Source organism: Pleurodeles waltl, chromosome 11 (genome assembly GCF_031143425.1).
Source record: "Pleurodeles waltl isolate 20211129_DDA chromosome 11, aPleWal1.hap1.20221129, whole genome shotgun sequence".
Lineage (NCBI taxonomy): Eukaryota > Metazoa > Chordata > Amphibia > Caudata > Salamandridae > Pleurodeles > Pleurodeles waltl.
The window spans coordinates 730,508,675-730,536,085 of record NC_090450.1 but is presented as its reverse complement, the minus strand read 5'-3'; the positions used below and the strand labels follow the sequence as shown (position 1 = coordinate 730,536,085).

The window sequence follows — 27,411 nt, the reverse complement described above, 5'->3', positions numbered from 1 at the left end:
TAGGAAATCCAAGGGGCTTGACACCTTATGAAAGAAAATGTTTTCTTCCACCAGCCTACCATTGCAGTTAGTGAACCCTGCATGCCTTTTGGGTTGAAATTCAAAAGGTAAGGAATCTGCAGCTAGAAGTCTATGTCAGATGCATAATTTGGGAAATTACACACTCAAACAAAACAACGTCCCTTTGAAGGTCATCGTCATCGTTTGAGAACAGCTCGCGCCCACGAGCAAAAACTAAAACAAGAGTGCAAAGGGAGAAAAGAAGTCTTGGCAAAATAAAGAGTTAACTACATTATAAAAACACTCTGGAATTTTGTTTGTCCTGCTGGGCATGTTTTTCCCAGTCACATGTCTTCTGTTTGCAGGGGACTAGATGTTAATAAAAATAATAAAATAGCACCTCTAGCACAATGGTCGAAGCAGACGGGCACTGATTAAGTTGAATCAATCAGTGCCTGCTCACTGCTCCACAGAAAGGAACAGAAATGATGCTTAGTCAGCAGAGACCAATTACAAGGCTATAAAGAAGAGTGCCATGCAAGGCAACAAATAGGAAGCAACAGGCGGGCTCCAAGCCCTTTTTGTTAACACAGTCTTGCAAGCAAGACGCATGGGCGAGCGGATGCACATGCAGTCTTGATCTTAAAAAGGAAGTAAGGCCTTCTCCTACTGGCAATCTGGAACAGTATCTCCATTGACATCACAACAGCTCCTACTCTGCTGCTCCCTCAGAACATAAGAGACATATCACTTCAAGAAGGATTACAACATAAAAGATTACAACTTACCTGTTGCTTGCCAAATACACAACTTATCATTCAGTAGGTTCTTGCTAGTGTGCAGCGTTTGTTGCTTGTGAGCTGGGTTTGCGCTTTAAGTGTCAGCACATTCACACACATACATATGAACCACACCAACATACCACCATGAAGTTGCAGGGCTCCAGTTGTGGAGCACCCTCCATCTCTTCCCTACCATATATTCCAGCTTTCAAAAAAGGCAATGAAAACTCTCCCTCAATTAAACATTTAACAACACTTGAATATTTCAATTCCCAGAGACCCTAGACTCCTAACGCTCTTCAAGCCCACCATCAACTGAAGACGGAGATACAAGACTGAGGGGAAATTGCCACCTCACTGGCACCATGGTATGCTAAATGCTCTTATGCAACTGCAGTTCTTCAACTTTATGTATTTATTAATAAATTCACGTAGCGCAAACCATGCCTTTAAGCACCAGAGGGCTTTACAAGTCATCCTAGCATGACAATGGGAGTATCAGGAATTGTAAACACTCAAGACGAAGCATAATGGGATAACCCCTTGAGGCCAAACATAAGGGCTTAAAATAGCAGGGTGATATAATGATCACAATGATAGATAACAGATAAAAACAGGAACAGAAGATGATATTGTCGCATAGGTTCTCATTATCCTAATGAGACTACTGGATTCAGCCATTAGAATCATTTGTATTGCAGGGGACTGGGTCTGATCCCACATAATGTGACATCTGTCGGCCTAATCCGGGTTTGTTCCGGCTAACCAGCAGTGCCTTATCTCCACCCCAGAGCAAGGATGATCGGGCAACCCGGTGCATGACATAAATGACTCCTCAGGGGAATCGTGGTCACTCAGATCGCATCTGTTTCTCTCAGTTACATTAGTCTCACGTATGCAAGGACAATCAGAGGCAGAGTATAGTTCAATAAGGTTTTATTGAAGCGACTGTATTTTAGATAATAAAGCATGTATGGCAATAACTAAGACGATGAAGCACAACAAGATTAAAACTGTGACAAGGAGAATAAAACACAAAAATAAAGCTACCACTTTGTCACGAAGATTGTGAAGGATAGCTCCTACCTAGGTTATACTAGAGAACTGCATGTTAAGCTCTACTTCTGCCCTTCAGGTTCCCCCTGGGAAGACATCATCCCTCATACCTGAGCAAGAGGCTTGTAGTCTACATAAGCAGATGCAGCAAAGCACTCAGCAATCGGCATACAGTCGTGGTCATCTGGCTGGAATCTCCCTCTAATGGGCATGGGTCAAAGTAGTGGTTTTTATAATAAAAGGGCTGATGTTCCAAGAAAGGATCCCCACGTAAGAGTGTGTATGTTTCTGTGAACACTGGAGACAAAGCGTACCACTTCTGCCGGCAACCTATCTTACTGCAGCCTTGAGAAAAGCACAGATTGAACGAAATGTCTTGTTTAAGGACGCAGTGCTGGCCTAGGCAAAGAACAGCTTGATAGAGAAAATAAAACAAGACCGCAAATGTGCCTATTGTTAAAATATTATAACGAGGCTAGAATAAAACATATCTAGGCTAAAGTGCACAGCAGCAGGCCTAGATTGGTAAAATAACGTGTCTAAAAATGTAGCTAAAATGGCTACACAACACACTCCCCTTGCCGACTCCAAGGTGGTTCAAAGCCTTAATTATGTATAAAAGCTACTAAAATTCAACCTAAGGCATATATATATATATATATATATATATATATATATATATATATATATATATATATATATATATATATATGGGAATGTCAATGATGACAAGTTAAAAACTTGTGAGCATGTACCAAAAGGACAATTTAAAATGTTAATTGTGGCATCAGGAAAAGCCGAATTTCAAAAGTCAGAGTAATTTTTAAAATAGCCAACTGAATCCGGGACAATTGAAGACAGGAAATCTTCACTTCGGCAGGTGGTAAAGTAGGAAGTTCATTGCCAAGGAAAACCAAGGAGCATTCATGTTCCAAAGCCAGAGCTCCAGCCAAGGCAGCAGCATTCCATGGTGTGCCCAAAAATGAGTTTAAAGCTGCATGATCCACAAAGGGCAACTCAAACAGCTTCTCGTAGCAAACGCACCCTCAACGCGCATGTGTGGTAATGAGCCCTCAGAGAGAACATCAACAGATCATTGTCCAATGAGAGCAAGCGCTACGTAGAAAGGCAAACTTTCAGTGCACATTCAAAGGATCACCAGAGGCACCGAAACACGGGCTGCACACAATGCAAAACCAGTCTGAATGACAGAGACCAGTCATACTCCAATTTCTCTAGAAGTGTTACTCCAAAGTACTGCATTATGCGATCACGACACAGCTGCGCTGTTGCAAGCGCTTTCACTTCCTTGTTGCAGCGGGACATCCATTGCGCAGAAAAAGTAGCAATAGCAAAATGCCACAGATTATAGCCAAATTTATCGGAAACCTCCCGTAAATACTAACAGCCTTAAAGAAATTTGTGATTCCAGTAGTACTGGACTCATTAAACATCCATCCCACGAGTTCACCACAGTGTCTCATAACGTTAGTACTTAAATGGCACTGTATCTTTGCCGATGACCTCCAAACCTGAAGCGCATAGGTCTCGCGTGCAGGTGTAAGCGCCACATGTTTTTGAAACAATCAATCCTGGAGTCTGCTCAACTTGTCAAAATTCCCATTTGAAGTAGCGATATGGTGCTAAATCTCAGCTACTTCCCTCTGTCATATAGGAGGAAAAAGTACATTCCTGCAGCATGTAACAATTTTGGAGACCGAAACGACAAATTATTCTGGCTCGCATCCCACAATAGCTCTCACTATTGACAAGAACATAGCTGCCATTCGAGAGCACCTGGAACGCAGGTCTAATCAAGGGGACTGGGACTCCCTTCAGATGACAAGCCAAGTTCACTGCTGACGTGTTACATGCCCTGTGCAAGGACAGCTGTTTACAAACCATCGAATGGCTGACCGAAGTCTCATATTCACTACTGCTTAGAAAGACCTCTTTCATGCCACTGAGACATTTGTACGAGAAGGGTAGCTCCCACACCTCGTGGATGTAACTATCTCCTAGCCTTTCATATCTGCCCACTGGAATGTGTTTTAACCAGGATGTGAATTGAAGTAGGCAGATTAATGACCCCATGTATTAACCACTCAGCAGATAGTATTTCAGCCACAGTAAAAGGCAACTTTTCTAATTTTTTCAATATTTAACAGGACATAAGTCGCTTCTTTTTTTTCCCATTAGTTGTTATTGTTGCGTCAAATTAAATGTGGAAAATATGTCCCTTGCGCTAACGTGTTGCCAGGGAACTCTACCTGCCTTCAGTGTTTGTAGTGTCCAATCTAACTGCACAATGGACCTCAGTTGACTCTGTCTGTGGTCTAAAGAGGACATGTCGCTTTGTACTATGTCTATTGCAGAAGAAACAATATTGTTTAAGGTGAAGTTTAGGTTAGACAGGGTATTAATCCCATTATCTATCTACTACAGCTAATACCTTCTGTAAGTTTTCCTATCTATTTGCCTTAACCGGGCAGCAGCTTCTTGTTGAGAAAGCTTCCAAATTTGATTATAGACTGCATATAGGAAGCGCTTTCTGCGTTGTTTCCTGTGGTCCAACAGGAAATCCTGTAAGTCAGTGTTATTCGACAGGAGACTGAGGTGTTCTCTAAAAGCATCTAGTGAGGAACTCTTCAACCATTGCTGGCATAGTTTCCCTACACTATGTGTTGTTACCATACCTGCATGTTCAGATGACACATAGCAAGGGTCAGGCCTACTTGTTCAAAAACCCCCAGTGGAGTTTACAAAACATTTATAACACCCATTGGTATCTACTGGCCACAATAACCACCCACCATGAGGTGAATGTGAAGCATTAAATGTGCCGTTTTGGACCCATTCATCGAACTGATCTTCAGGTGCATTTATATACTTTTGCCATTTGTAAAACTTTGCAGGAGCAGGATGGCGCATTCAACTCCTTAATTTTTGCTAAGCCTAAACAACTTGTCTTTTGTACAGTTTCCTTTAAAAATATCATTTGAACAGGTATCAGGCATGCTCTAAATAAAGCTGCCTTTACACTTATTTGCCAATTTTTGGTTCCCCACACACTTTAAGTCAATCGACTTCAACCAATATTCATAGCCTTCTATAGCAAACCGGGAAACTAAGGAATCCAAATAAATTCATTTTGCATCTGTCAATAATATATGTACATTTTCCATCTATGGCAATTTGAAATAATATGACGCAGCATTTTTAATATAGTGCCCAGAAAAATATGCAAACTTTTCAGGATATGTTTTAGAACTCCCTTATGGTGGAGTTGGACAATGTTCCCATTGTGTATAATTAAAAATAGTCTTTGGGGTACTTGCTCTGTAAATTAAATGGTGTCCATAATAATTATAGCAAAACATGTCACCATCATTTTCTTTGGATTTATAAACACCCTCACTTTCAAATACAGTAAAATACTGCAACTCAGTCACCATAGAATCAACTGTTTTCGCATCCCAGTCATCCGAAACAACTCTGGGTATTATTCCATCATTCATAGAAAGTTTAAACACATATGGTATTTGAATGACCTCCGTCGGGCCGTATATATCAAATGTGACTTTATCCCAAACCATCCCATCAGGAATTGGTATAGCGGAAATGTTAATGAAAGACAAGTCTCTGCGGATCTTGGGAGAAGAAAAATTGTGTTTTAGGATCTCATCCACCAGTTCAAGTGTTGATCGTTCAGGAAGGTAATGACCATGTTTTAATAGAAAGAAAGTAATAACAAAGCCAATCCAATGAAGGAAAGTAAATACAGTCAAAGAAAGCCAAAGATAGTTCCATCGGAAAATAAAGTAATTTGTTTAAGCCAATTTATCAGCTTATGTGTTTTTCAGAGTTGAGATGCAGAAGAGGCAAATTAGTTCAAAAAGGTGTCATTGATGTCAGCTAAGTATCAAGAAGCAGTTTGTGCAAAAACTGGAGCCGAATTTGATGGAGGAGAACTGGTAGGAATCCCCCATGGTGGTTCACTGTAAATGACGCCATCCATTTGTGTAGAAGTTGAGTCACATCGATCAGCAATTTCCGTGTTATTGTAATAGATGTTAGTGGAACCAATGCAAGATCATTTTCCACTCTCCCCAAGCTCAGAGAGGTGTCAGCGTTGCTGCTCAAAACTTGTAAAGGGACATCTTGACCAGTAGTGAGAGGGATTCTGGTACTACTGGTTGTTCCTCTTGGTCTGCTGTGCATAATCGCCACATGGTATAACTTGACATTGTCGATGGAGACAAAGCGGTTTTCTTTAGAACCAAGCAGCAGTCGTAGAATGACAGTTCTGGAACCGGTGCACAATAGGAAGGACTTAACTCCTTTTTCACAGCAACTTTTTCACGTACTAGATCCCTAACCTTTGGAATCCAGCCAGTAGATGTTATTGGTACATCCTTAATCCCTATGGAGGCAGCATTGGCAGAAGCGTTGTTGTCACGGAACTGTTGTAATTCCTGCAAGACAGTGACACGCTCATTTATGTCAAAAGGGTTTTTTGCTACCTCCACGCCAGAATCATCAAGATCTGGAACATCAAGTGCCTGCTTGGAACTGAAATGTAAGTACAAACCCCCCCCCAGGGACATTCTAGGCAGATTATTAAGTGCTCTCTGGACTCTATACAGGTGATTAAGCCAACTACGACCCATACCTAATACTCTGGCTGTTAAGGATTGCTTTAGATCTCAGTTTCATCGCTCCACAACACTATTTCCCTCGGGATGAAATGGAGACGAGTAATGGAGTTGGACCCCTAACAAAGCCATGGTGTCCCTGAATGCCCTTGAGACGAAAGCAGGGCCCTGGTCAGAGTGGAAAGCCACAACTGCATATGTGCCGATAAAGACTAGCAAGTCTTTAATAACAGTCCAAGCGTCAGCCTAGCATTGTGGCCACACCCACAGAAATCAGGAGAAGTCAGCAGCAACTAAGATGTATTTGTATGCAGTGTGAGGAGTTAGGGGACCACAATGGTTCAAATAAACACATTGTAATGGTTTGTTAGAAATTGCAAGGGGTGTCGGCAGAGGGAGTTTGACAGTGGACCACCTTAATGTGTTGGCAGATATCACAGCAAAGTACATACTGCTTGGTCTGTTTGTATAGATCTGGCCACCAATAACAAGCTTGCAACAATGGTATTGTAGACGCCACACCAGAATGGGCAGAGGTAATCCCCTCATGCACTGCTTTAATCAATTCTGGTCTTCATTGGGAATCATCCGAACTCCCATGCCTGATATTTTCACTTTGGCGTCAAGGAAGCCTCTCACCCGGTAGGAATATTTAGCAGGAAATGCTTTTGCTAAGTGCGTGCCTTCAGCTGTGGCTTTTATGGCAGCCCATATCTCATTGTCCGTTTTTGTTCCAGAACGAGTTACTGCAGCAACGGAAGCCATAGCTACTCCTGATTTGGCTGCTTCATCAACCACTGTATTCCCAGCAACGTGTATTCCAACGCGCTGGTGTCCATGGACATTTGGTAGCGTTTCCTTCAGATCCACTACTTTCCCCTCATAGGAGTCTGTGTTTGATGGTGTTACCTTTGGAATCTCTGAACCCATTCTGGCCCCAGTAATGCACATATTCGTTGAAGGACTGGACACAATAGTACTAATCACAGACAATCAATGTTAGCTGTGCAAGATCCATATGTTCCAGTGCCATCACTAGAGCCTTTAACTCTACTAGTTATGCAGTGCAATCCCCTAGGGTTTGCGTGAAAGTATGTTGTGGATAGAACTTATTACACTCCATACAGCCGCTTACGACTGCGCAAGCAGTGGAGTATTGATGCTTTGTGCCTATTGCAGGTTGTGCTGAGCCACTGGTGTACGTGACTCTTTGATATTGATCAATAGGCAATGTGTTTGCCGGAACTGGGTATTCTAGTTCATAATGCAAGAATTCTTGAGGTTGTAACTTTGGGTCAAAAATATAGTGGGTCATTATGACCCCGGCGGTCGGTGGTAGTGTGGCAGCAGTACCGCCAACAGGCTGGCATTACATACCACCACATTATGACATTGGCGGGTTGGCTGTAGCCAACCCGCTAATGTACCACTCCGAACGCAATGGTGGTAGCAGCCACAGGGCTGGAGAGAAGAATCTCCAGCCCGGCAGCCGCTATTGTACCGCCTCAGGCATTTTGACCCTGCCTACCGCCATGGTTTTTGTGGCGTTCGTAACACCACGACAACCATGGCAGTAGGCCCTATAAGTGACAGGGAATTCCTTCCAGGAGGCACGCTCCACCCAACAACTCCACAGACGCCCCCGCCTCCTCCTCCATCCACGCTCCCCCCTTCCAATCTCCTAACCCCACCATACAAAAACGCAGACATGCACCATGCATATACACACCCACTCATACAGCCATACGCGCATTTATACACACATGCATCCATTCATGCACACATCTGCACCACATTCACACTGACACGCATTCAAATTATCCATACTTACACGCATTCTCACACATCAGGGGTGTGGAATTTATTAAAATATCTACTTGTCCACGGGACAGGTTGCTTCTCAAATCTACTTGTCCTGTAAAAAGATCTACTTGTCCCTTTGGTGCCATGTAGTGTGGCACCTAATTATGGCAGCAATCTCATTATGTAAGAGCTCTGATAATAGCCTCTCTGATTATGCCAGGGCTACTACCATAGTAGGGCTTGAATACTTGCAGTTTCAATCCCTACTGTAGCAATTTCCTTATTTTTCCACCTTTCTGCAGATCTGCATACTGGGGCTGGAGGAAGCAGTAAGCAATAGTTCCAGGGCTGGAATGCCTTTGAGTCTGCAGACCTACTAACCTGCATGTTTTAAAGATCTTCACCAGCTTCTCTCTAATATTTTCCCATAATAAGAAAGGTTGGACATTTACTCCTGACAATGGCAGAATTAGAACTTCTTCCAGGATTGGGAAGAAAGTGGCTGGAGGGAAAATGAACTTGCAAATGCTCAATAGATTTTCACATAAGCAAATCTACACATACGTATTTACCCATGCTAAAATACAGTTCACAAATATTTTATAGGGGTACGACATATACCATGGGTGCACTTTTGTGACTTTCTTTAAGAATTTGGGGCCACATGTAGGTAGGTTCAGATTTGCGACCCGCAAATTGCGAGTCGCAAATCCGAATGTAGGATGGTGTCCCTGACACAATCCGTGATTCGCAAGGGCTTTGCAAATGCACACCTCATGAATAATCATGAGGTGGGTCGCAATTTGCGACCCCCTTGCGAATGGCGGCCTCACAGGGATGGTGGCCTGCTGGAGACAGCAGACCACCATGTCTGTGACTGCTTTTCAATAAAGCAGTTTTTTTTTTTTTTTTTTTTAATGCAGCCCGTTTTCCTTAAAGGAAAACGAGATGCATTACAAAAACGAAAAATGAAACGTTTTCGTTTCATTTTTTCAGAGCAGGCAGTGGTCCTGCAGACCACTGCCTGCTCTGAAAAAATGTTTACAGTGACATTCACAATGGGGAAGGGGTCCCAGGGGGACCCCTTCCCTTTTGTGAAAGTGTTAGCACCCATTTGAAATGGGTGCAAACTGCGATTGGTTTGCGCCCGCGTTCGCAAAACAATCCTACATTGCACTGTGAGTCGCAATTAAGAAGGGAACACCCCTTCCTAATTGCGAGTCGCAAACCCGTTTTGCGATTCGGTAACCAGGTTACCGAATCGCAAAACTGGGTTTGTGCACCGCAATGTGCTTTTTGCACGTCGCAAACAGCGAAAGTCGCTGTTTGCGACATGCAAAAAGCTACCTACATGTGGGTCTTGGTCCCTAATTAGGTCTGGTGTTAAAGACATTTTGTTTTTATTAAACTTCTATTTCTCTCTCTTTCGGCTGGCTTTACTGTGAGTGATCGCATTCTTCTCTTCCACAAGGAGCATATTGGCACACAAAGTAGTTTTGTTCAGTGTCAGGAACTACAGTGGCAATCAGTGACGTAACGAAACTGGAGGGTGCCCCTTTGCAAAGAACATGGAGGAGCCCCCTCTCCAGACCTTTGTTATGCCACTGGTGGCAACGTGCGCTTTTAGAGTTCAAAAACGTTTTTTTTTTTTTTGTTGCCAGTATTTGTTACAATGTTGAGGGCCTGGTAGCTCCCACAACAATAAAGTGTTACAAAAGCCATGTCAAAACAAGACACGCATTGATGAAACTAAAAGACTTATAAAAATATGTCAGATCAGTTGGCTTTGTCAGTGTTTGTTTATTTTCATGCTTCCCATAATCGTGTTGAAAATGGTTACACTGATTTTCCATTAGAAATATTTTTGGGAAATACTAGCATGCATCAAAACATTTTACTAAATGACACCTCATTTGCATCTAATCAGAGAGCATTCTGGGAGCATTATACTTAGCCTAAACTTTTCAAACATGTGTATACACGTTTTTTTTATTTGTACTGGAACCAACGTCAGTAGTGAAGTGTGACCTTAAAACATTTATTTACAGCACTCACCCTAATAATGAAGGTTTTCAAATAATGAACCATAAATACAAGTTCGAACAGCATTATCTTTTGGAAACACATTACCTCAACTGTAGAGAGTTCCACTCTCTGTAAACAGGCAGCCAATGGGTTTGTGCTGCAGGGGGTTGGGCCTACTTGTCCCAAGGACAAAGTAAACATAAAAACTTGTTGTCCTTGACCCCAAACAAGATGTCCCGGGCGTCGGGCGATAGGAATTCCACATCCCTGCACATGCATACACGCATGCAAACAACACTACACATACACTCCCATTCATGCACACACACACAACATCCCCCACCACCGCTCCCCTGTTGCAAACCTGACTAACCTGGATCCATGGGGGTCTTCAGGCAGGGGACGGGACGGGGCACTGCTAGCACCATCACAATACCGCCGGACTGTATTATTTCTCATCATACAGCTGGCGGCGTCTCCTGGCGTGGCGCTGTTGGTGGTAGCAGCAGCACCTTGACACTGTCCGCCAGCATGACCACAGCCGGATTTCCACCTTTCTTGTGGTGGAAATCCGGCTGTGGACATAATCTGGTGGACGGATGTTAGCCACGGCGACGGTCTTTTGGCAGCCGTCCCTGCGGCGGTAGGCGGTTTTTACCACCAATGACCTTATGAGGGCCATAGTCTGCATCAGTGGCTGTCAGAGACATTGCCCATTGGATCCAACATGAATGTAATGCTTTTGTGTTTGGAATACTGGCTTTGGTAACAGCCTCAAGGACTGGGATTGGAGATACAACAATAACGTGTTTCCCCTGGGCTAGTGGTCTTTCCTTAATGACTGCCTTGTGAACAGCAGTGAGAATTTTCTCAGTGGAACAAAACATTGTTCTGCTGTGGAGTACAACTTTGATTTGTATGCAATCAGGACTCTCTCACCCTCATTGAATGTTACATAGGTGAAACCAATGGCACCAGCAATGACTCTGATAAGATGTTTTTTATTGGCCCTTGCATGTAGGTGTTGTGCTGCAAGCATCTCTTGTTGTAATGCTCTGAGAATCCGTGTGTGTTTGACTGTCCAGAATTTACTGGACAAGTCAGGACGTATTAAGTCATAGAAAGGTTTCATTTGTGACGCGTAATCTGGAATGTATGTTCTGCCAACATTTAGAAAACCCAATAGGGATTGGAGTTTTTTTCTTAATGGTATTTGGAGGTTGCAACTGTCTGCATTTTTCTAAGAATTGTGGCGCTAGGCTCTTTCCTTCACTTGATAATTCGTATCCCAGAAACAGGAAGTTAAGGAAGGCTATTTTTTTTTCCCATTAAATTTATAGCCGCATTCGGCAAATCCCACAATAATGTGGGCTACCCATTTTAGATGTTACAGTAATTCATCGTCCATAAGGTAGATATCATCTACATAGGACAATGCTTCCGGGTCAATGTTGTGCAATATTGAAGTTACACAAGCCGCAAACAGTCCTGGACTGTTCTTATACCCCTGTGGTAAACAACAGAATTGTTTTCTGAGAGCCTACTGCGCTGAAACTTGTTAAGTCTCTACTCTCAGGCGCTATGTCGTGGCAGAAAATACCATTTGAAATATCCAATGTTGTTTTGTATTTTTTGCGCACTATGTTGTTCAAAAGTGCTGTGTTATGAGAGGTTTGTGTAGCATATGCGCGTGTATGACTGTTTAAGTGTCTATTCTGTATGAATGGTCCAGTTTAGCTACAGGGAATAACTGATTATTCATTGGTGAGACACAGGGTTCGATTACGCCCTGGTAATCTAGTTGTGTGAGGATTTCCCTCACAGGTGCTTTAGCATCATGTTTTATTGGGTACTGGGTTTGAGGTTGGGGTTGAATTTTATTTGGAATTACGTGATAGGGGGAATCTTTATCCCACCCTGCGTAGTAGTTGCGATATAACGTGGGTGCCTGCGCCACTGCCCAATCAATCAATGGCGTAGAATTCTGTGAGCTCATTGGGAACAAGAGGTGAGAAAGATGGTTTGATAACCTCCTCCCCATATGGGCAAATACGGACAAATTCAAGTAGCCAATCCCTTTCGTCTAGTAGAATATCATATATGTTTACGACGCTATCCCAAAAGATTGCCTCAATTGTGCGTTGAATGTCTCCTAACTGTAAGGATGTACAAACTAACGTATCAGGCGTGGAGACACGCATGTCCGCAGTTTCAACTTGTAAGAAGTCATCAGCTGCTATCACCTCCAGATGCTCTTGAAGATTCCGGTGAACTATTGTGACCTCTACTGTGCTGTCTAGCAGAGCTAGTGCCGACGTCTTCTTCTTCAATAGAGCCCTCTTCTTGAGTGGCATGACGAATCACAACTGCTGCCACTTTTTTCTTTTTAAATTGTGTTTTGTATTGGGGAAGTTTCTATTCCTTTTTAACAAAAACCTCTGTAGAGCTTTGCGATTCCTGTCTTGGTTTCACGTACTCAGTTCTTCGCTCTGACCGCCCACATCTCTCACTGTTTTTCCGGTGAGTCCTGAAAGGAACTAGATTGGCGTATATCAGTATATTGATATCTGTCAGGCGTTTTAATATTATCTCTATTTCTGAGATTGTATCTATTCTGAGGGGTCTCAGAGTACGGAGATTCTCTCCTTTCTTTTTTTTTAGGTGTTTGTTGTTTTATATCCCAGCGGTTTTTTTAGAACCCTCAGGTGCTTGCTTGGTAGAATCTTTATTAGATTTACCTTGTAACTGTGGTTTTGTGGGTCTGGCTCCCAGACTATCTCGCCCAGTACTAGTGTAGGTCTCTGCGACAATATTTGGCAGCTCACGTTCTTGATCCTGTGGACAAACGCCATGGAGCCGCATGCGCACTGGTAGTGCAACTGCTTTCCTTTTAAGGCTACTTAATATAATTGAAGATACAGTGGCAAAATTACCCGTAAGTTGCATCCCAAGGTCTAGGGTCGGGCAGCCCCGTAATCATCTTTAATTTGTTTCAACACTTCCGGTAAATTGGCAAGTGTCTGTGTACTGAGTGCGGTAGTATAGAGCGTGGCAAATACCATGTCCCAAGTATTGCAGTTATCTACTGTGGGAACCATCCCAAATGGCAAGCACAGAATTAATATTCTATGCTTATCCTCAGGTCCCATATGGGGAAATATTACTTCCAGTGCATTTACTTTTTGAGCTAGCCAAAACTGAATCTCTTCTCGTTTGGCAGATACCTTACCCATGATCGAATGTATAGTTGCAGGATTAATGCCTGCCGTTACTGCTTGTGGTTGCGCCGGGGCAGCACGCGCTGGGTTTGTACTTAATGTTTGCATTACAAACTGTACTAATCGTATATATATTTCCGTAAGTTCAGCATATACGTGGCAAACTTCAGCTACTGTCAAGGCTGCTGCATCAGGTGTGGTGTAAATGTGACCGATAAAGACCAGGTAGGACCATCATTACTTAGAGGACCTAACCTTACGTGTAGAATTGTATGTGGTAGGGTGCCATCAAGCCAATTATTATGTTCTTGATGAGATAGAGGTATTTCTAGATATGCATATGCTCTACATTGTGCAGGTATGTTTGCAGGTGTATAGTGATGAAATGTATTTGTGTTCCCAACAGCTGCTGGAAATGTGACCCAAGAATAGAAAATGTCTGTTCTATAGGCTGGATGAGCCTCAACAAAAAACATGTTAGGGCCGTTAAACCATGTGCCAATAAATGTGTGGTAAGGGGTGGTTGCATATTGACTGCAATTGCTACCCATTGTGGGTTCACCATGATGAATGGTAAATTTTGTTCAGAGATAAGCACACCAAACGGGGGATTATCCTTTTAGGGTTCAAGCTTGAACAACCGACAGCATTAGTTAGGTACTCCCTACTTAGCTGAGGAGGAAAATCCTCAATACCACGGACTTCCCCGTAAATAGTACTGAGGCCCTGAAAATTAGTGCCTGACCAAACATTGGAGTCGCCATGTCACATAGGTTCTCATTATCTTAATAAGAAGACAGAATTCGGGTGACAGAATCATTTCTATTACAGGGGACTGAGTCTGATCCCGCACCATGTGACACCGTCCTCCTAATCCGGGTTTGTTCCAGCTAACTAGCAGTGCCTCATCTCCACTCAAGAGCAGGGATGATTGGGCAACCAGGCGCATGACATAAATGACTCCTCAGGGATATCGTGGTCACTCAGATCTCATCCGTTTCTCTCAGTTACATTAGTCTCACATACGCAAGGACAATCAGAGCCAGAGTACAGTTCAATAAGGCTTTATTGAAGCAACTGCATTTTAGATAATAAAGCATGTACTGCGATAACTAGGACGATGAAGCACAACAAGATTACAATTGTGACAAAGAGTAAAACACAAAAATAAAACTACCCTTGTGTCACTAAGATTGTGAAGGATAGTTCCTACTTAGGCTACGCTAGAGCACAGTATGTTGAGCTCTATATCTGCCCTTCAGGTTCCCCCTGGGAAGACATCATCCCTCATACCTGAGCAAGAAGCCTGTAGTCTACATAAGCAGCTGCAGCGAAGCACTCAGCAATCAACACACAGTCGTGGTCATCTGTCTGGACTCTCCCTCTAAAGTACATGGGTCAAAGTAGTGTTTTTATAATAACTAGACTCCTGTTCCAAGAAAGGATCCCCACGTAAGAGTGTGTATATTTCTGTGAACACTGGAAACAAAGCGTACCACTTTTGCCGGCAACCTATCTTACTGCATCCTTGAGAAAAGCACAGAGTGAAAGAAATGTCTTGTTTAAGAAAGCACTGCTGACCTAGGCAAAGAACAGCTAGCTAGATAGAGAAAATACAACAAGCCCGCAAATGTGGCTATTATTAAAATAATATAACGAGGCTAGAATAAAACATTTCTAGGTCAAACTGCACAGCAGCAGGCCTGGTTTGCTAAAATAATGTGTCTAAAACTATAGCTAAAATGGCTACACAACAATGTGTTTCCATCATTTCCTTACAGCTAACATCAGCAGGCTCCACAACCACAGATGATTAACAGAAAACCAACAGGGGTGATAAAAGAAGAAAAGCGGAAAATTAGGAAAAATACAACACATCTCCAGCACACAGGAAATAAATATGCGATTCAGAAAACTAATTCAGTGACTCAAATATAACTGTGTAAAGCCTGCAAAGAGTAAGGGTTATTTGCAGGGGAAATGGTTTTTCGTTTCAAAACAAACTTTATTTGGCTGTAGCCCTAAAATATAGCACAAGTCAATTAAAATCACAATCAAATTATTGCTGAAAACTCCATATATAAAAATAGAAGTGTCATCTTGTGATTCTAATATAACATACAGGAAAGCATTATACAGTACAACAGCAACCCTCGCAATACCCAAAGATGCAACTAATTAAATTTCTTGGGGGAACAAGCCTTCCTAATCCTAAGTACATATTAGAAACAACCTGCATATTCTTTACCAGATAGTCATTAAAAACAATTTGAACCTTGTAAAATTACCTTTGATTAGTTAAACATCGTATACCGGCTCTCTCACCCCTTCCAAGGTTTCAGTGAGCCCCATTAATATCATTTAAAAATCGGCCTAAAGCATGAAACATACAAGAATCTCATATCTACCAACAGGTTGAGAGCTTGATCCCAGTTAACAACATTATATTCCCTAAACATTGGCTTTAAAAACTGTGCTGGGATGTGATGCAAGGTGCTCCCAACCCCCTTCTATTCTAGTATTTATTTATTTTTACTTCGACAGGTATTGTATCTTTAAGTAAGAAGGGATGAAATATCCACCATTCCTGTGTCATTCTCCTCCCATCCCAAGTGATGGATGGTTCTATGAGGCTATAATCTGAAATCCTTGTGTGTATCTAGACTTCAGCCACTTTTTACACCAATATGTTTCTTAACAGTGCAAAGTCAATCCTAGAACAGGATCCATGAACGTGTGAGGAACAAATATAATCTCTTTGGTCTGTATTGCGTTCTCCCTAGGAGTCTCCCAATCTCAAGTATTTCAAAGTTTGTTTGCAGGATTTAGAAAGCATCCCTGCATTTGGGCTATTTGCATTAGATCTTTTAGAACTTGCATACCACTACGCATTAAAAATCGTACATCAATAGGGCTCCCTTTGCAGAGCCCCTTACAGTGTTTGGCAACAAATGAAGGAACATGTTTTGTGCAATATTAGGAGTGTAAAGTGTCACTACTTTATTTGTCCAGACAACATAAGGAATCTGCCCTCTTTATCCGACTTCCGAGTGTTAGGGTTGAAATCCAGAGATGTGTGGAGGAAAAAAACAGATAACCCCCCTAGATTCTTTATGCACTGACGAGTGAAAAGCTTTAAGACAAGCCTTGTGTTTTAACAGGCGCACACCTTGCTTTCGCAAGTGTTTCTTGAAGCACAATATATACATTCATAAGGAGCAATCATTAAAATTATATAGTTTTAGGAAACTTACATAGTATTCCACATATTACTCCTTCAATATTTGTATTACATAGTTTTATATAAAAATCCTTTTCATTACAATTTAACTACATAAAAAACAAAATTTTATAAGTAATCCTTAATACATCCCAACGCTGGCAACCCTAAAAAGTCAAACTTGTCTCCATGCCTTATTAGATCCAATTCGGTCCATATAAACAGCCCTCTTGATCGGTACAGCCACAGACAACATGTATTTTGCAGTAATGAGCCACTTCCTCAAGGCTAGTGCGTAAAGTCTAAAATCATATTCATAACAGTTCACACAGTAGATTGGACTACTCCTGTTCCAAAATATTTAGAAACTGTCTCATGCTCTATTTTTATTTTATTTTTATTTTTTTACACCTCTGAGAAATTTAACATTGTCCTCACAGTTCTCCTGCAGTTGCACATCGTCAAACAACTTGTCATAAATCACAAATTCATTTTTCCTTTCCTTTTCTTATTATCCTTATTCGTTTTTCTCTGTTCATATCCCAGAACCTGTAATGTCACAGAATGTGACGTATCAAAGCTCTGATCCACATCTGACGGGTAACTGGTGCAGTGTGTGGTAGCAAATGCGCAAGGCAATGACATCTAGTAAACCCTTTCTACAATAGTAATTGGTTTCCTGAAGTGCTAATATATCAACCCTATAAGCTGCCACAACTTGATTCTTCTATTGGGGGGATTGAGACTATTGGCATTTACGGATACAAGCTTGAAAGTTTTTTGTAAATGTGCCACCCCTCATTTCAGAAAAAAAAAAAAAAAAAAAAAAAAAAAAACAACTTACATTAAAAACTGTGGGTAATCTTAGAACCAAAACTGTAAAAGCAATGCAGAACGATGTGCAGGGCAAAATGTGTGTACGCTATTCTGAGCGCTGTGCAGGGCGAAATGTGTAGACGCTCCCCAATTTAATCAGATCATATTGTCGCAGCACAGACCAGAAGATCCTGGGCTTTACATCAACTTCTTCAGTAAACGTATTTATCCAACCACTATATCTACAGAAAGCAAGATTTTGTATGTGGTACACTAGTTCAAGCTTTAACTTCCACTGTTGATCCACAATAGAGCCTCATAACTTTGAGGGTGACCGTTGTCCAGACCCAGGTTCTCAGTTGGTTCCAAAAGCAGTTGCGTTATAGATGGTTAGTTTTAACAGCATATGCCAAATGTCAGGAAAAAGTGCTCATGTACACCAAATTTCTAGTATTGCAATTAATATATGTGTTAGGATCACTTATCAAAGTATATAAAATAAGTACCTGCAAGAGCTTGGTCACATTCAGTAAAGGAACGACATCTATGTAGCCTCTGAATTAAAGAGGATTGTGGTTAAAATTGACACACTATTGAGGCATAACCTGAATTCAAGAAAGGCTTATCTAAGCATTTAAAATTAATAAGAACTTTAAAAATTACCTTGTGAGATCACAATTTGGAGGGCCAATAGAAGAAAAAAAAAACACTTGAGAAGCAACAGGACTACCAACACCTATCATGTACACCAAAGGTAAATGTTTCAGGCTGAAGAGGATTTTCAGGCTGGGAGCCACTTTTATTTATTTGCAGTTTTGTGGGAGAACAAGATACAGCAGGGCAATAAAGTACTGTACGTGTGGCAGGAAGTTAGGACTATAAACATATGAAGTGTCAAAATTGTATTTTGAAATACAGTTACTGTATGCTAAACATGAGGTGGCGGTTAGTCTTACAATGCTTCCTTGTGCCATCACTCTACGTGTAACCATGCTGGGTACTTAAGGCCAAACAATTTGAATGGCAAGCATTATTAAGCATATGCTACAGCTACTTTGGGCCAAGAATCGAGGAAGATGACATTATTTGGTACTTTAAGTTCCACTGGTCTTCTATGTAAGCAAACTAGATGTTAGGAAGCTCCAACGGAATTGTTAAGATTCCATGAATACAAGTTAGTCACAAGGAAGGCCTAATGCTCTTAATGACAAAATCTCATGAAGATAATTAAAGTTGGGAAGAAGGTTTTAAGCTGTCTTCTGAAGGTGCTAAAATAAATGTCTGCTGTGCTTTGGTAGACGGTGTGTGTATTTATGAAGAGGATCCCCACAACAGAAGGAACTGGTTGAGAAAGGTAAACTTGGAGGAATGGAAGTTACCTGTTAGTGATCCAATCATTAGGCATTCTCCTTGATGGTACACCAGAACTGAGAAATAGTTGAGATAGTCTGAGTGTGTAACATTAAGTGGTGCTCCCCTGGATAAGCATTTAATGTGATAAAGGAATGTGTAAGCCAAACAACTTTATGAACATGTGATCTTTGAGTAGGAGGTGATAAAGGGGCCTGCTGACTCTAGCAATAAGGTCACTTTTCCTTCGACCAGTGTCTGGGAGGCAAGCATAGCACACAGCGAAGCAAAATAATTGGGTAATTACTTCTGAGAGCAGTGGTTAATTTTGGTAGTTTAAGTGCTTCAGCTGAAGTGTCATTCAGTGAGTCTCCTATGCTATTGAAACCGAAGCCTGGTAGAGAGCTAAACAAGCCCTTCTGCCAAGGCTCCTGCTTGCCTGAAAGAAATGCAAATGTGCTCTACCAGCTAATCTGCAAATGTAAAGGGTAATGCTAGCATGTCAGTGGTTCTGGAGAACGGACGAAGACGCAACACACGCCTGTGCCGGGTGGCTCTCACTGAGACATGAGAGCGTGAGGACGCGGGTCACGATTGCTGCGATCCTCGATAGCCGCGACAGGAGGCCCGGCGCCCCGTGACACGCAGCAGCAGGAAAAGAGCAAGGGGAGCTGGTGAAGCATCAGTAAGCGCTACAATAAGGAGCGAGGTGGGGGGCGAGGGGGAGCATAGTCTCTGCTCTCCCCATTTGTGTTCTTCCCCACCCGCTGTGAACTTCCCATTGAGCACTCGGCCCTCGGCTATTCGGCCCACCCCAGTCCCCCTGTTCTGTTGCTCTACTGTAGTTGCACTTATGTGCCAGGAAAAGGCACCAGGGGTCAGAGAGCGACACTGACTGTATTATAATAGAGGAACTTCAGCTGATAGATCTTGCAGATAATTACTCAGAAATCCCTCAAGGCAATCAGATCGTAAATAATAGAGCAAAATTGAGATCCATCTGCAGCACAAGCTCACCAAGGAAAGACTGCTCACTTTGCAAAATAATAACCACAACAACACCTGACACGCATGCAACTTCAGTTGTCACGGCAACGGAGCAACAACAGGAAACTGATGCCCCATTGGACCATGTAAAGGGGGTTAAATCAAATGTAAAACCATCAACATCTGGAGACTCGTGGAAGGCCTTGCTATCAACAATGGATGTGATGTCAGCAGCTATCCAATTTCAAGCAGACAAGCAAGACACTCAGGTAGACTTACTTGATATCCTGGCCATTCACATCGTGGGCATCGATAACAAGCTTCAAAATTTGAACTATCTGATAAAGAGGGCTCAAACCCACTCATACTCAGCAGGTGACATGTCAGTGCACCACTACAGGCGACAGCTCAGAAAGAAACCAGGAAATCTTAACCAACATTTTGAAAGGTAAAAGTCCAGACCCTTAGATCTCAAGATCATTTTAGTTGTAGTGGCGAGAAGGCCCTCAAAAACCTAGCGAATAAGAAAAGCACACAAATCATGGAGGATCCCCCACATGAATGCAATAATTTCACAGAAAATTACTTATCTGGACAGGAAAGGTCTCAGAGTAACTTAGTGGGTAGATCACACCCTAGCACACAAGAAACAGGCTCCTCCATGGGCGGATCAAAGGAATTAGTTTGCAACAATTCGATAGTGGAGAAAACCTCACTCACGAAAGGGAAAAGAAATGACAAAGGAAAGCACGGAAAAAATCTATGGGGGTCCAGCAACATAATATATGGAAATCATTCACTAAATTTAACGGCTTGCAGAGTAAGAAATCAGGTAGAATAGGTAAGTGACAAGACAGCAGCAGGGCCAAATCTAGTCAGATGAGGGAAGAACAGCCGGCTAGCAAGGACAACCCCACGCGTGAAATAAGTGCTCCAGGTAATCAATTAACATCACAGCAGCAGTCTCCTAAAACCCATCTTTCCAGCAACAAGCGGGGCGTTAACCTCTTGCATGGTGAGATGCGCTTAAAGAAACCACAGGGAAAAAGAACAATTACCTACCAGTGGTTAGAACAGGGAGCTCAGCAGGTTAGTGACAGGTTGGAAACCGCCAAACTCTGGGAACATAACCCTCAATGTGCAAGTGCTGAATACAACATGATCGTAATAAACCAATCTGTAGGAAACAAAAATAGACCTTAGATCACGGCTACTATCCTTGGTCAGACGATTGCACAAACAGCGCAGCACAAAAAAGAATTCCAGGACATCAGACACCGCATGAGAAGATGGCTTCAGAAGACAACAATTTACTTCTAATCCCTTGCTATGAATCGAAGGGGGCATTTGACATTCTAAACAGAGGCACCATACTGAAGCTAATGAATGCGATTCACCCCCTGGCTCATATCTCAACAACAGAACTGATGACTGTTGAGTTCATTCCACACCCAAATAACAAAGAAAGAGGCAATGCTGACATTCTGGGCCACATCTGCTATAACTGACCAAATCTTAGTACATCATGACATGTTCAGCGCATGGGGCATCGTCTTGCAAAAATTAGAACTTTTCCGATTCCCCAATGTTCTGTTACCGCAACAAAAGATGGGCGGTTCAATTTTAAAAGGGGCTGTGGGAGTAGAAACCTCCCCAGGTAGTCGGGAGCACTTAACAATAGTAAAGTACCAAAGCTTGCTTCATCACAGCATTTACCAACAGGTCTTTATTGGCACGCCCTTAACAGTCAAACAGGCTGGAAGGCAAAATTTAAACTGCAATAATCACAATTGGTCCTGATGAAAAAATAGAAAACATCCACATATGCTCCTGGAACACTCATGGTCTGAAAAATCAGGTTACCGACAAGGCAGCTATGAGTTTCCTACAGAAGTTTGAAATCATCATGTTGCAAGAAACATGGTGCATTGAGCCAATACAAATTACTGGATATACTGGGACAGACGTTTCTGCAAAACATCCTCAAAAACAAGGACACCCCAAGGGGGCCTCAGAACCTATTGCTCTATGAAAATCAATTGGGTGATTAAACAGACTGACCTGGGAATCGATTGGCTGCTACCAATAAAGTTGGAACACCGGGCGTCATCAGACAATAACAGAACCTTACTATTGATCCACGTATATATTCACCCTAATAAAACTCAAAATAGTGAGAATATGGAAACATGGAACAACATTTTAAAAATGATGCAGAAGCAAAATAAGGACGCAACCCTCATTGTGTCCGGCGATTTTAACCTTGATTTGAGAAAGGGCAGCACAATACCCCTCAATGGAACATATGCGAATACTAAGCTTGAAAACTTGGGTTTGCGCTGCCTGATGCCTCTCCCGAGGATGCTTCATCCGCACAAGTAACCTTCTCAAGTGGTACAAACAAATCCAATATGGACTTCTCATTAATAAATGAAAACGCACTGCCATTGGTCTTATCATATAGGATCCCACTACGCATAGAGAGCAATCACTTCCCACAACTCATTAAGATATGGAACGAATGGAATCAGCTCCCCTCCGCCAATATCATAATTTCAGCCCCAGTGACTTATGATACAAAAAAATTGAAATGGAAGGGGTCAGGCCTTGACAAAGTAATGGAAGAAGTGTACCGCAGTGCAGGTACATCGGAAGAGCTCAAAGAAACATTAAGAACGCAGGAACAAGAAGATCACCTTCCAGGAGAACGGGTAGCTGCTTGGTTGCACTTGTGTGATTCCTTAATAAATAAATTTACCATCAAAAAACGTCTCCCAATTTCGGCTACAAAGTTAAGTTAAGAATGGCAGAGCAGAAAGCCATGGTATAACAAAACACTGCATAATCAGAAAAATCAAGTCTCTAGAGAATCAAAAACAAAATCCTAAAAGGACATACACGGGGAATACAAACCTTTCTGAATTAATAGTCAAATACAAGAAAAATTGTTGGATGGCACAACAGAGATATCATTAGGATTTGTGGACCAAGCTTCTCATGTCCAACAAACAGAAAAATAACAAAAAGTTCTGGGAACTGATAAATGAACTAAATCAGGGGGAAAAAAAATCAACATACGAATGCAGGCATTGATGCGGCCACATAGGAAGCCCACATACAAACTATGTTCCCACTCCCAGAGCACCACATGAAGGAGGAAGCCACTCAGGCAGCTAACGATTTATGTAAGATAAACTTTGGCTTTAGAGTGACAATGCAATCTGATTTATCTCCAAAGGATAAAGAACAAAATCACGCTCTAATGAACATAGACATCGAAATGCTGACAAGCCTTATCAAGAAACTAAAAATGGAAGTGGCAGCTGGCCTGAAATGGATCCTGAATGCCCTTTTTAGAGGAGACCCTCCATTCTGGGCTCATTATCTGGAGCTGCTTTTTAATGACCTCCAGGGCACCATAGGGGTACCAGACGTATGGAAAGGCAGTATTATTCACCCAGTATACAAAACTAGAAAGCCTGCAATCCCTTCAAATTGCAGGCTAATGGCGTTGATAGACGTGGAAGCAAATCTCTATGCGTACTGTCTCCTGCAACAACTAGCATAATGGATCCATGACAGACATCTAATTCCACAATGTCAGACAGGCTTCAGAGCTGGTATGAGAGACTCTACCAAACTGGCAGTCCTGGCTCTGCTGGGAAATAAAGTCAGGCTTAAGAAGAAAAGGCTATTTGTGTGCTTTATTGACCTAAAGGCAGCTTTTGTGTACCAAGAAACCGTTATGGGAGAAACTGAAAGGTTGGGGCTTACCCTGCAGCCTTCGAAATGCAATGATGGACTTGTATAGAGGCACTTGGGTGCAAGTAAAAATCGGAGAGGGTGGCCACCTCACCAACAAAATATCAACAGCAAAAGAATTTAAACAAGGGTGTGTATTAGCTCCAATGTTGTTCAATTTATACGCTGCAGATCTAGCCAAGGCTCTTGCACCTGTAAATAGTCACCGCCAGTATTGGCTAGGAAATGAATAGCATGGCTACAGTATGCAGACAACATAGTTTTAATCAGCCAAACACCTGTTGGATTACAGCATACCATTGATGCTCTTTATATATACATAACAATGGAAGGTCTGGAACTGAACTTGAGTAAAATAAGGTTGTTTGCCTAGTCGATAAGAAATTTAAATCTGCTTCATGGTTCATAAATGGAACCCGGGTGAAGGCTGCCCCCACATACGAATATTTGGGATTTACTATGGATCTCCTCTTGACTTTCAAGCCACAGCTGGCTGTTGCTCAAGCTAAAGCCATCTCATTGACCTACGGCTTCCAAGTACTGAAACAAAAATTAAGCTGCCTGTCGCACACTCACTTGCTTTCTGTCATGGCAGCACAGCCAATGCCCACAGTCAGATATGGAGCCGAAATCATGCTGGGGAAGGAGGCAGTTTTTTGTTTTTTTTCCAACCAAGTCCAAACAAAGGCTTACAAAAAGTTTTTTCCAGATACCACGACCAGCATCTCCAGCCCAGGACCGCCTAGAATTGGGTCTGAAAAACTATGAATTTCAGAGTAAATGTGCCTTCACCAAGTTATGCTGGAAAATGCGTGCAGCAGAGAGTGGTACCTTAAATAGCCTATGTTGGATGGAAATCGAGGAGCAACAGCGTAAAAATGATAAAGGCACCTGGGGTCATCATTTAAACAACTGTATTAAAGCGCTAGATTTGATAGAAGTTTGGGAGCGGAACCTGGACAAAGCTGAGTTTTATTGGAAGGCAAATGCTGTCACTAAGATGAAATCTTTAATTTCTGACAAACATAAACTGGCAAGAAGACAGCATACCTGGACTGTAATAATATCATACAAAACATTACAGGCCCAGGAATATTTAGCATCATCCTTAAACCAGTCGCTGAAACATCAGTTCATGCTTTTTCGATTTAAGCTTATGGAAATTAAAGACATGGTCCCTTCATACAGACAGCAAGATCCGACACATTTCTGTAAACTGTGTGGGTACAGACAGGAGTCATTAGAACACATCTTTTGCGTGTGCCCGGCTTTGCCAGGCCTCAGGACATTGTATCAGAAAAACATCTATAGGACATTGAATGTACGCTTGTGTAGGCCAGCCGTCATCAGTTAGCTTAGTAGTCTCTCAATTCCGTTTTCTTGTCGAGGGACCAAATTCATGGTACAGGCCCAGAAAGAATTAGAGAATAAAGTCTAGCAAGCCGAGAGTGCATGGTTTACCAATTTATGTTAGAAAAGCTCCCAAATGGTTATCTCCAGCCAGAAATAAGTCACAGGTATAACCTAGTGTTAACTACTTTCGGATATTCCCTGAGCCTCACTTTTAGCAACCAGGACGCAACGTAGTCTTAACATGGGATTAAGAAAATCCTAAATTTAAAATCAAGAGTAAGGTAGAAATCAGTGGAGTAGGTTTTAGTCATGCACAAATAATACCATGACAAGATTTCGTTTTAAACAAGTAATATATGTTTTTATGAGTTTCTATTTAATATAGTGAGTATGCTAAGTATTTATGTATGTCTGAATTTGCGATGGTTTTAACTAACCGTATCAATACACTTGAACTGCTTGTAAAAGGTAATGAAGGATGCTTGGGTGTCGGTACTAGCTTTAATTGACTGAATCACTTGAAGCTTCGTGGTGACAAATATTTATTGTTCTTGAGTGGTAGTGCAAAGAGTTAATAACTGAGCTGTCAAGTGTGTGCTTTTATTTGTAAATGTATTTATATAGAATTTACTGAGGTGTTCAAGGGAGAGTAATGTAAAAAAATATTGAAATACATACAGTCTGGGTATTACTAAAATCTTTATGTTGGAAGTACCATTTTATCTTAAACCTTTTTGCGTATTTTGTAGTAGTCTATCTTACACCGTGTGCAATGCAAGCTTAAAACAATGACTTGCATATTCTCAGTACTTTCTGTCACAGGGTGGGACCTCGTAGTATTAACAGAGAGGTTTCATAATGTATCATAGTGCATTTCCGAATGAGTAACAACCTTTTTTTTGTCATTTAAGCTGCGCGTTATTTTATATGGAGCCACCTGACGGTAAAAGATAAAAAATAACACAGAATATTGTTGTTTTTTTAGCCACACCTTTGACCCTGCCCCACGCTCACTGACCCCGCCCCTACTGCATGCAGCATCCCAGTTCCCAAACATGTTTAAATGTTCTTCGACCGCTAACTGTGTGAATTTTGTAGGAATTAGGAGGCTCCCTGAAGCTTGCACTACTGCACAGATTACTCGAATTAGCATTTTGGGAGACACTATTTTCGCAAACAAGAAAGCGGCGTCAGAAGAAGAGAGGTAATATGTATGCAAGATCGATTTCAATGTGTGCAGTTCAGGGAGCAGTGCACTGTGTTCTGAAAACGAGAACAGCTCGTAGTTTCAAAGTTTTAAAAATCGTGCATTGTTTTCTGAATTACTGGTTCAGTGGGAATTAACGTTTTGAATTACAGGTACACTTTATTAAACCTTATCCATGCACGCCGTCCGTCGTAGTTGTATTACCCGTACCACCACGTCCACGTAACCTTATATTTCCTGGTAAACATTACAGGTCTTAAAGCAGGATTATCACTCCGACCTTAATCCTTTCCCCTTGAGTGACCGCTAAACTCTACACCAACAAGAAGATGCTTCTGTCACCTGCTTGTAACATGCAGGGATTACTCGCCGTTAAACCTTAAAAGTTCATTGTTTCATTTTACAGTGCTAACCAATACATAGGTACCAGAAAAGACATGTAAAATGATGTTTTTTTTAAAACACCATGCAAAGTCCCCAAAGTGTTCCTCGCGTCTTGACACTCTCCCAGCCCCCGTCCCATTTGTCACGAGTCTTGATGTAATCCACCTCCACCTACTGACAGCACACTGCCGCCTCACCGCCAAAACTCTGGTAGCCCTTTATTAAGCAATCGAACACAGGCCTTACCTCCCTCCTCCCGACCTTTAACATCCAAGGACCGCTGCTATAATCTTCAAGCGACTTCAAAAAGCCTTCACAAGGAGAAGCAATAGGAAACCTAGTTAGTTCTGACTGACAGGCGACACAACGATACAGGGAGGAGCTTGGAGAAGCTCGACCCTAAAATGTCTGTGATTGGTTTGCTAAAAGTGTCCGCTCCGGAAATGTTTGTTTCCAACCCGGAAAATAAAGTGTAATCCGTCCCTCTTGCCCAGGAATATTCTTTTCAGGTCTCCCGGAAGCGATTGCCCAGCTGCCTGTTGTCCGCTATGTTGCTCTAGCTTTCCTAAAGAGCATGCGCACAACTTTATAAGCGTTAACATGCACCTGTTCTAACGTGTGTAAGACTTGAAAAAGGGTCTTTGGATAGGTAAACCTGTCAGTGTAGAAGGGGTTGAAAATAGTTTAGGGCAGTAATATTTAGGCTTCCGAGAGACTCTGAAGTGTCGGTGTCTGTTCTTTAGCCAAGGGTTTGAGCTAGCAGGGCTGGAAGTTTTCTATTGCATTTATATAC

At 42.0% G+C, this 27,411-nt stretch overlaps 1 protein-coding gene across 1 annotated transcript in view; it reads right to left on the bottom strand.

Annotated features, from left to right (window-relative positions):
- The window catches only part of STARD7 (StAR related lipid transfer domain containing 7), a 193,604-nt gene extending 166,616 nt beyond the window's left edge, over window positions 1-26,988 (bottom strand). The window contains exon 1 of the mRNA XM_069214420.1: window positions 26,865-26,988. The gene's annotated coding sequence lies outside the window, so the exon portion shown is untranslated. The remainder of the gene's footprint in view (window positions 1-26,864) is intronic.
- Window positions 26,989-27,411: the final 423 nt, after the last annotated feature.